This window comes from Malus sylvestris, chromosome 16, assembly GCF_916048215.2.
Source record: "Malus sylvestris chromosome 16, drMalSylv7.2, whole genome shotgun sequence".
NCBI lineage: Eukaryota > Viridiplantae > Streptophyta > Magnoliopsida > Rosales > Rosaceae > Malus > Malus sylvestris.
The window spans coordinates 5,615,687-5,627,041 of record NC_062275.1 but is presented as its reverse complement, the minus strand read 5'-3'; positions in this window follow the sequence as shown (position 1 = coordinate 5,627,041).

Genomic DNA, 11,355 nt, shown 5'->3' with positions numbered 1-11,355 from the left:
TTGCCTGGTACATCAATCTCCCGCCTAATTCCGTCCAAAACTGGGAGGAGTTGGTCGAGAAGTTCCACGAGCAATTTTATCGGCCGGGGATGGAGATGTCAGTTTCTTCATTAGCACGGATGGCTCAAGCGTCTGATGAGTCACCAATGGATTATCTTACTAGGTTTAAATCGGCTAGGAATTGGTGCCGAGTGCCCTTACCCGAAGTCGAATTTGTCAGACTTGCTTTGAATGGTCTTGACGTCGAATACAAAAAGAAATTCTTGGGGGCAAATTTTCGGGACATGTACGAATTGGCCCAGCATGTCGAGCAGTACGATTATTTGCTCCGCGAGGAAAAGACTTCGAAGACTCCAACTCGGGGAACGATTTACAAGAACCCTACTGTCAATTATGCATCAACCGAGGATGAATGTGTTAGTGTGGATGCGGCTGAGATAGTAATAGACAAACCATACATTTGCAAGGCATTAACTCAGGTTGATTCTAGAGAAGCCAAAAGTCGCTCGGCCACTGAAGGAACATCGAAACCGTCAAAGGTTTATACTTTTGATATTACCAAGGCTGACGCAATTTTTGACCAACTGTTATCAGCAAGAATCATTAAGCTTCGGCCTGGTCATAACATTCCTAAGGCCGAGGAGCTTAAAGGAAAGGTGTATTGCAAATACCACAATTCGAGCAAACACACGACAAACAATTGCGTCGTATTTCGTGATAACGTCCAAAGCTGGATTGATAATGGCAAACTGAAGTTCCCCGAGAAGAGGATGAGTGTTGATACTGATCCGTTCCCCACGGCAACAGTAAATATGGTCGACGCGTACCTACCCAAGGACAAAGGGAAAGGCAAGGCTGAAGTGGTTGAGACACAACGCCCGCGGAGTCAGAATGTTCGGCCACGGTTCATGGCCGATTCGCGTTCAAATAAACTATCTGCGGCCTTAACGGGGCCTGCTATTGTCAAATCTTTGACGGAGTATAGCGCCGATGAAGATAGTGGGACATCGGTTCTGTGCAGGAAATGTAAAGCGAAGGTCGACAGTGAACCAGAAGAGAAACCTTCTTCGCAACCCGTGGCCGTAACTCGGCAAAAGATAGCCAATGAAGACCAACATCATGGGGTTTTTGGGAGGCTCGGTCCTAAAGTACGGATGGAAGAGACACCCCCAGTCAGGCGGCGCCTCGATTTTGATGCTTCATTTTATGACGATGATTACTATAAGCGTAATTCTAGCAGTTCAGGATCATCACGGAGTCAAAAGACCTTCAAGCCTCCTGAGCCTAGAGATCAACGTTGGTATACGTACCATTCTTCGAAGGGCGTCTATACCGCGTTGTCCAAATCTCAGAAACGCCGGCATCAACGGATGGATTGCATGGCTCGCCGACAAGCAGCCCAAGAAACTTCGGCCCCTAAGTGGCGACCGAAGGATACAGTTGCCACTAATGAAAAGCGACCACCTCCACCAATTATGACAGAGTTGGCTCAGGGAAAACGGCTGGTCGGTCAAGACGTCGAGACCATGTTTGAAGAAGCCGATAAGCGGATCAAACTTCTCATTCGACCAGGGGAAATGAAGGCACGTGTTGAACATTTCAGGCAAAAGGCCGAAAGCAAATTATCCCCGATAGCTATCCAAGAGCCTTTGGTCAAAATTCGACGGAATTTGCACCCCCCGTTCCTTGGGGAGTCTTTGGAATATATGCGAGAATTTCATAAGGAACATTCGGCCAACGATTTGTATGGTTTGCCGAAGGCATGTCAGGACACCATTGATCTTGTCTTGGCTTGTCCGGATGCTGAGCGGATCATCCAGAAGACCTCAGATCCAGGATTGAAAGCAAGGTTCCAGCACATACGAGAAGCTCGTGTCTTTGGATTTGAAGTTGACCCGTATACCGATATCGATGTCGCTGACCTTCCTTTCTCGCTAGAGGACCTTCAGTATTTACGGTATCACTTTGAAGTATTTTCAGCAGTTTCTCTCTTCGGCCTTACGACCGATGAAATCGCCCGTATTGCCCGTCTTGATGCTTATCTCGACACTAGGGATGCTCGGCTACACTACCAGGAGCAGGTTCAGGACTTGACCCCAAGCTCATTGTCAATCTCGACCTTACCTGAGGCGGTCACGCGGAGCCAACAAGTGGCCGAAGCAGCTCCGCCGGGTGACATTGTTGAAGGGACGGAAGAATCTCGTTGTCCGACTCTGACGACAACCAAGTCCGTAGTCGCTAACCAACCGAACGAGGAGGGTCTCGACCAGATGGGCCCGTCCGTCCTGGATAATATGGAAATTAGTATGGTTCATGTATTACCTGCCGATTTTCAATCAAGCACGGCTCAACCAAATTTCCTCGATGGAGATGTGGTTGTCGAGGAACCTGGTCATGTTGATTTTATATCGATTGCTGAAGGCGAGTCAACAGCAAGAGATGATAGCCTAAAGGCCGCTTTGGCCGAATTGTTCCCTCGTTTATCATCGGCCAAGCTTCACCATTTAAAGCCATTGTATGTAACGGCACACATCGAGGGATATCCGGTTTCTAAGGTTTTTGTCGATTGTGGAGCTACTGTCAATATCATGCCCCTGAACATCATGAAGGCCTTACGCCGTTCCAATGACGAACTTATTCCGTCAGGGATCACAATGAGCAGTTTTGTCGGCGACAAGTCCCACACCAAAGGTGTGCTTCCGTTAACTGTGAATATTGCCGGTCGCACCCATATGACCGCCTTTTTTGTGGTTGATTCCAAAACCGAGTATAATGCATTGCTCGGCCGAGATTGGATTCATCAAACCAGCTGTATTCCTTCCTCATTGTACCAAGTGCTTGTCTTTTGGGACGGCAAATCGGTCACTGTTCATCCGGCCGATAGCCAGCCCTTCGAAGCCAACATGATTCAAGCACGGTATTATGACGATCACGTCGGCTATATTACGTTGCAAGGCTTCAATGAAGAAGGACGGCCGACTCGGATTTCCGTTCAGAAAGCTATCGAGGTTGGCGCCGAGACTGTCCAGCAGGATTCGGCGAGACTCGGATTAGCTAACTTTCTCCCCGAAACCGATGTTTGACGCCGATCGGGAAGCACGTAGGGCCGCGGTTTCATCTACTATGGAACGGCTGCTGGCCCATTGGTATACGATATCCAAACAACCAAATTCGGGTGTCAACCTCGTCGAGTTCCTTGCTGAGGGAGATAATGGGCCTGTATTATCTTTTGATAAAATTCGAGCCGCCCCGGCCAAGCTCGAAGATCATCGGCCCCTTGTCAAGGACCCTTTGGAAGAGATTAATGTTGGGACGGCCGATGACCCACGACTTTTGTTTATTAGTGCGTTACTTCCTCAACAAATGAAGGACGAGTTGCGGGCTTTGCTTACGGAATTCAAAGATTGTTTTGCTTGGAGTTATCATGAAATGCCCGGCTTAGATCGTGCTTTGGTCGAGCATGAATTACGTATTAAGCCCGGATTCAAGCCTTTCCGTCAGCCACCTCGTCGATTCTCGACCGAAGTACAACTCAGTGTTAAGGACGAATTAGTTCGGCTTTTGAAAGCCGGGTTCATTCGGACAGCTCGATATGTCGAATGGTTGGCGAATATTGTTCCTGTATTAAAGAAAAGTGGTGCACTGCGCATCTGTACCGATTTTCGCAATCTGAATCTGGCAACGCCCAAAGATGAGTATACAATGCCGATTTCAGATCTGTTAATCGATGCCGCGGCGAATCATGCGATCTTATCTTTTCTGGATGGACATGCCGGCTATAACCAAATATTTATTGCCGAAGCCGATGTGCACAAAACTGCTTTCCGGTGCCCGGGGGCACTCGGCACTTACGAATGGGTTGTCATGCCATTCGGCCTCAAGAATGCCGGCGCCACGTACCAACGGGCGATGAACACCATCTTCCATGATTTAATTGGCACCATCGTCGAAGTTTATATCGACGATGTTGTCGTCAAATCTAAACGCCGACAGACACATCTGGACGATCTCCGACAGGCTTTTCTCCGTATGCGTCAGCACAACCTCAAGATGAATCCTGCCAAGTGTGCCTTCGGTGTATCGGCCGGGAATTTTCTTGGTTTCCTCGTACATCATCGTGGGATTGAAGTCGATGAGAACAAGGCACGCGCAATCATCACCGCCCCACCCCCAACAACGAAGAAACAATTACAGTCCTTACTCGGCCAGATCAATTTTTTACGCCGATTTATTGCTAATTCGGCAGGTAAAATGAAAGCCTTTTCCACACTTTTGAAGCTCAAGGACTCCGATAAGTTCATGTGGAATGAGGAGCACCAGGCGGCGTTCACACAGATCAAGGTTTCCCTTACAAACCCACCTGTCCTGGTCCCTCCTCAGCGCGGTAAGCCTCTCAAGCTGTACATTTCGGCGGCCGCCGAGTCCATCGGTTGCCTCCTCGCGCAAGACAATGATGCCGGCCGGGAACAGGCTATCTTCTACCTCAGCCGTAATCTGAGTCCTCCGGAGATCAATTATTCCGCCGTTGAGAAGCTCTGTCTCGCCGTGTTCTTCGTTGCATCCAAGCTTAGGCATTACATGCTCCCGTCGGTCATCCAAGTCATTGCCCAGACCGACGTTATCCGGTACATGCTTACCCGGCCAATTGTGAAGGGCCGAATTGGGAAATGGACGATGGCGTTGTCCGAGTTTAGTTTGCAATACGTGCCGCAAAAAGCTGTGAAGGGACAGGCGTTGGCCGATTTCCTTGCCCAGCACCCTTCGCCTTATGATTTCGGGGGTGCTGATGTTGAGATTGGCATGGTGGTGACCCGCGACAACTATTGGACGATGTATTTCGATGGTTCCAGTACTTCGTCCTCGGCCGGTGCAGGCATCGTCATTCAGTCTCCTCACAACGATCGTTGGTATTTTTCGCTCAAATTGGATTTTGACTGTACCAATAATCAGGCCGAGTACGAGGCTCTGGTCATTGGTCTAGGCCTCCTTCTTGACCTACATGCCACTCGTGTCCTCGTCCGCGGAGATTCTGAACTAGTAATTAACCAAATTAATGGGTCTTTTCGCTGCATGAGTTGTACTCTGGCGCCTTACCACATGATCGCCAGCTATTTGGCCGAGTCCTTTGACGGCATTACATTCGAGCATATTTCTCGGGTTCATAATACCGACGCAGACGAGTTGGCTCAAATCGCCTCCGGTGCACAACTCCTGGGGGGCAAGCTAGGCCGGGAGATACCAATATTACAACAATTATACCCGGCCTTGGTTGATCAGCAAATCCTCCGTCGAGACAATGTGATACGCACCAGGGTCATGTCCTTGCCTTCGTTGTTGGATCGGCAGGACCAGGACTCTATAGAAATTTGCGCGGCCGAGGCAGTACCAGATGATTGGAGAAAGCCCATTATGCAGTACCTTGACAATCCTAACGGAAAACACAGTCGCAGGACACGGGCTCACGCCACGAACTATGTCACGTACCAGAGCGAGTTGTACCGAAAGGGTGAAGATGGTTTGTTATTGCTATGCCTCGGCCCTCAAGAGAGTGCTCGAGCGATCGCAGAGGTTCATGAAGGGGTATGCGGAGCTCACCAGTCTGGACGAAAAATGCGATGGCTACTCCGACGACACGGTTATTTTTGGCCGAGAATACTGAAAGATTGTATCGAGTTTGCACGAGGATGCGTGCAGTGCCAAATCCATAGGCCTATACAAAGGGTCCCGGCCGAATCGCTACATTCGGTCATTAAGCCGTGGCCGTTTAGAGGATGGGCCATGGACGTAATTGGCAAAATCACGCCGACTTCTGGAGCTGCTAAGCATGCATGGATAATAGTCGCAACTGATTACTTTACTAAGTGGGTCGAAGCAAAATCATATGCCGAATTAACGTCTAAAGAAGTTTGCGATTTCGTGGAGGAACACATTGTGACCCGGTTCGGTGTGCCAGAAACGATCATAACCGACAATGGAACAATCTTCACAGCCGAAAGGTTTAAGGAATACACGGCCAATTTGAAAATTCGGCTGGAACAGTCCACACCGTATTATCCACAGGCGAATGGGCAGGCCGAGGCAAGTAATAAAGTGTTGATTGGCATCCTCGAAAAAATAATAAAAGAGAGGCCTGGCATGTGGCATTTGAAGTTGAACGAGGCATTATGGGCATACCGAACGTCGTCCCGATCGGCGACTGCAACAACCCCGTACGCATTGACTTACGGACACGATGCGGTGCTACCAGTCGAGTTGAGCATAAATTCGTTGCGATTAATTGAACAAAGTAGTTTGTTTAGCGCCGAATATAATCAGTCCATGAGACAGGAACTAGAAGATTTGGAAGAAGCGCGACTTGACGCTTATAACTTACTGGTGGCACAGAAACAGATTGCCGAGCGAGCCTATAACCAAAAGGTACGACAGAAAACGTTCGGCGAGGGTGAATTGGTGTGGCAAACGGTGTTGCCCGTAGGAATAAAAGATCCTAGGTTCGGCAAGTGGTCGCCGAATTGGGAAGGGCCGTTCATTGTGCATAAGGTATACGGTAAAGGGGCGTATCATCTTAAAGACCGGACTGGAGTAGTTCACAAATTACCAATTAATGGGAAGTTCTTGAAGAAATACTATCCGGTCACATGGGAAATGCGTGAATAAAAAGTTTGTTGTAGGAAAAGTCATTCCATTAAAATTGACAGGTATTACAAAAATGAGTAGGTCTAAATACATTCAAGGAGACGAGGGAAGAAGAGTGCTGAGCAGAGCTTTCAATTCCAACCACCGCACGTCGGCCATGATGACTTCGGCTTGCCGATTCTTTTTGTCTAGCCTCAGGCGCTCGACCCGTTTTTTGGCCGCCGCATACTCAGTTAGGCGATCCTTCCCGCCTGACTCGAAGTCCCTCGCAAGTTCAGAAGCAATGACCGACCGGCGTTTTGTTAGTTCGGCCATCTGACGGTCGAGCTCGGCTAACGCTTCTCCTTTTGCCCGTAGATCGTCAATCTTCGGACGGAGGGTGTCTTGAACGGCCGTGGCGGCTTGCAGGTCCTGTTCGGCCTTCAGAGCAGTCTGGAAGATGCCAAATGTCTCCCGAACGCGCTCCAAAGCAGACGATGCCCGAACAATGGCATCTCCGCTTAGGCGACCGTCGGCCCCAAGGTCGTTCAGACACACGCCGAGCAGATCAAGACCGTTGCGCTCAAGTACTTGCGATGAAGAGAGCGACAGGACTTCTCGCAACTGGGTTAGGGCGCTTGGATCGGCAGCCTCAGTTGGAGCGGCCGAAGGGCCAGACTCTGCAGTCGTACTAGAGAGGAGAGCTTTGAATTCAACCTCCCATGAAGCCTGCACGAATAAACAAGGTTAAGCTTAAAGGAAGTCATGACAAGAATAGCAAGAAGGTGTCGTTTTTTAACCTGCTGAGAGGAGACATCGGCCATGTCCCCAGGGTCGTTGCTCGAACCTAAAGAACTCAATGGCCGAGCCCAGTGTCTCAGATTGCTTCTCACTTCACGAGGCCGATGGAGGTTATCTACGTTTGATGGCCACTGAGGCGGCCAGGAAATATAGATAACGCCCTTCGGCGCATAGAATTGACGGTGAAAAGAATGTACAGGCACCTGACATTTAGTTTTTCCTTGTTTAGAATTCTAAAGCAGAAAAGCAATCAGGAGGAAAATCGAAGGTACTTACAAAAGCCGAGGTAACCTCTTGTGGAGGGATGTGGAAGCCTTGGTCTTGAGGATGGATCGGCGATTCCGCCGTGGCCTCGGGTTCCTCGAGCAGGCGTTTGCCACGGTCGGCTGCCGATGGGCCGATTGGCGCAGCTGCTTCAGTGGAGGCAGGGACGTCCTGGTCTTGAGAAGGAACGAGAGGTTCGGCCGCCGGGGTCGGTTCCTCGACCGTGTGCTTGCCACGATTAGCCGAGGAGGGGCCGGGTTGAACCGCCATCTCGGATACTGGAGGAGTTCGTTGACGAGTAGGAGGACGACGCGCCAGCGGGACCTCGTCGCTCCCCTCACTCTCTTCCAGCACGAAGACCGTGGGCTTTGGATTCTTGGGAGAGGTTTCCTCGGTCGTAGGAACCGCCTGGTGTGAGACAGGTGCCTTCTCGACAGAAGGAGGTACGACTGATTCGCCGGCCACAGAAGCAGGCCGCGCTGGGATCGTCTCTATGGCTGAAGCCGGCTGTTTCTTGACCCCAGAATGGCCGGCGGCGGGAGAAGGGGAAGCACTGGGAGTCGTCGTGTGGCTGGAAATAACGTGGATCTCCCGTGCACCTTTCTTCGCCAGTTGCTTGACCCGCTTGGCAGGCGGGGAAGGCTTGATAGCCGGCCCGGCCTCTTGGCGAGGCCGTTTGGTCAGCCCGGCCCTACCAGCAGGTTTGTCCTTTTTGGCCACGACCGATTTTTTCCCGGCCATAGCAGCGGCAACTACCTCTGTCTTTCTCAAAGGGCGACTACCTAAAAGGATAAAGACAATTCAGTAAGGCGTACAACAGGCAAGGTTGAAGAAAAAGGGGGAATTGAACAACTACCTTGAGAATGGGGGGCCGGGGCTTTCTTAGGTCGGTTACCGAAGAGCCTGTTTAGTACATCCTCGACCGGCGCACCGAAGAACTCTTGAGTGTAATTTTCCCACCACTCACCGAAGGTGTCAGTGCAATGGGTTTCTGGGGTGGCCGGTCGTAGGCGAAATCTTTGGCAGTACTCTTGAAACTCCTTCGCGGCAGTCCTGCACTCGTTCTCTGAAGAGCGAGGCTCGCGTCCGCGGCTCAATACTGTGCGGGAAGAGAGAAGGGGGACGGGACAGCCCTGAAGATAGCCGAGCTGACGGGCAAGGAAGTTCGGATGGTACACTTCCCACCCCGACCGTTTCCCGTCGCAGCCGAGAGGAAGGTCGCGAGCAAGCACGAACGACCCCCAGGTTCGGCGAAGAGCGGCGTCCTCATCTGCCGCCCACGTAGAGGTAGGCAGTTTGATGGAGGGGGGGTAATCACGACGACGACAAATCAGGAATTCGTCGCTTGTGAGATCGTCAAGGGCAAAGAGGTACCTAAACACCTCTTCGGCCTGATGAGGAGGCGTTGGTCGGGAGGCTAGCTGAGGACCAAGAGCCTCTGTTGCTGAGAAATCAGCTATAGCCGGCCGAATGGAGGCGAAGTACACCTGTAACCAGAGCTGGAAGACCCAGAGAGGGCCATTCTGGTGGGGGTCCACCGTGTGGAGAGTCGCCTCGGCCAGGCAACGGAAGAGGTGGGCAAGAATATTAGAACTCAGCGCCAGGACGCGACCACTGGCCAGGGCTTCGGCCACTGGCATATTCTCGACCAAACATTTGTTTGATTTGGTACAACAAATGTATTTATTGTACCAGTAGAAGAGGAAGGCTTCATGCTCCCCTTCTCGCAGGTCCTCTTCCCCTCGACCGGCGAAGTGAAGGTAGAGGGTGTTGTAGTTGAGAAAGTTCTTGTGGAGCTTCTGTATTTCATCCCTCGACGGGATGTGACCGTCACTATTCAGGGTTTCGAAGGCTCGACGGTCGAAGAGCGTCTTCAGATCGATATTCGACGGGTGCCCGGAGAGGGTCGCGTCGATAGGGATCCCGGTGGCCGAGGTCCCCAAAATGGCGGTGATGTCCAGGATGGTGGGACCAATGGGACCAAGGGGAAGGACCATTGTGTTGGTGGCTGAGCACCAGAAGCATAGAGCGGCTAGGAGCAGCTCCTTGTCAGGGACAATGTCCATCGACGAAAGGAGGATGGCGTCGTAGATGCCCAGGATTTTCCATTTTTCGCCGAAGAGCCGTTCCATTCGGACAACCCAGGTCGCCCAGGTGGTGGTCGTCGAGGGCCAGGAGCCTTGGGGCTTTGCCGCCTCCCATCTCGACCATTCAAACCCTTGGAGCAAGGGTGTAAGGCAGTGTTCCTGGAGAAGACCAGTGATGGTCGGCGGGATTGTTGCCTTGAAGAGAGGACCCAGGATTTGGTGGACGGTGCTCATGTCATTCTCGAACCGTATATTCTTGATCGAGCTCCGATCAAGGATCTTCTGATGCTGGTCGCATTCCCGGGAAAGCTTGGAGATGAAGGAGGCCATTGTAAAAGCACAGCGTAAGGAGGTTTTTTGGGTTGGGGATTTGAGGACGAAAGCTTGGAATGGAGGAATGCACTTGAGAGCAAGAGTAGGGGATTTCAGGAAGTTTGAGAACGTAAAGTACAAATGAGGAAATTTCGGTATTTATAGAGTAATGGGAGGAAGAGCAATCGTTCGAAACTCAAAACAAAGGGCAAAATCGACCGGAGGAATCGTTGATCATGATGAGCATTTGGGGAATGCGGTTGAGAAGACCGACGGTTTTAGGTTTTGGGGGCGCACGATCGCGTGTGACGGCGAAGTTAATGACGAAAGACGGTTCGACGCCTGCACGATGACAGGAGGGCTTACGGACTGATGAAATGGCTCGCGGATTGAGATAGTGGTCATAATGACGAGACGGTTCGGGCAGGCGCACGCTTCAGACGTCATTATCGGGGATTGGCCATGTTAGGGGATGCCACGTGGCGAGTGGTTTAGCAGGATCAAGATCGTGCGATCATGTTCAATAAATACGCCTTGGAACTCGGGTATTGGGATCCTGAGTGGTAGATTCGCTTCTTCAAGGCCGAAACTCGGCCGAAGGTTTCAGGCCGAGGACCTCAAAAGCGAGGGGGCAATGTTTGGGCCCAAAATAGCAGTTTGGGCCGAGGGAGGTATCACTTTCGGCCCGGGAAGACTACGGCGAGGAAGTCATGGGGGCTTCAGCTCATGGGCTTCTAGGCCTAGATCGGTTAAATCAGAGTGCAAGTCGAGTCCTAATACAATAGGGACCCTCGACGAGATCAGTAAAACTAGAAGGCGAATCCGGCTCAGTTAAGGACTAGATTCGTAGTCCTAGCAGAGGTAGGACTGATTGAGGTAACGTTAATCCGGAGAAGGAAACCTAGTTCGAATAGGATTAGAACTCGGGCTCGGTGTTCTGCTTCTATAAATACAAGACATTCAGCAATGGAAAAGACCCCACAAAAATCAATACAAAATTGCCCTGCGCAAACTCTCACAACTTGAGATCTTTTTCTTTTCCTTTTTCGCTGACACATCTTCCGTTGGCATCAACAGCACTGTGGAAGCAACCGGTGATATCTTAAGTCGGCATAGATAGCTCTGTCACCGTAGAGTCGGTCGGTCTCGCAGTATCTTCCGTTGGCATCAACAGCACTGCGGCGAGAACGGTCGATTGCCTATCCAAGTCTCGGTCGAGAAGGGTTTTCGAATCCTTGTTGGTCGAGGTCATCTCATTAGCCTTCTCGGCGAGGTG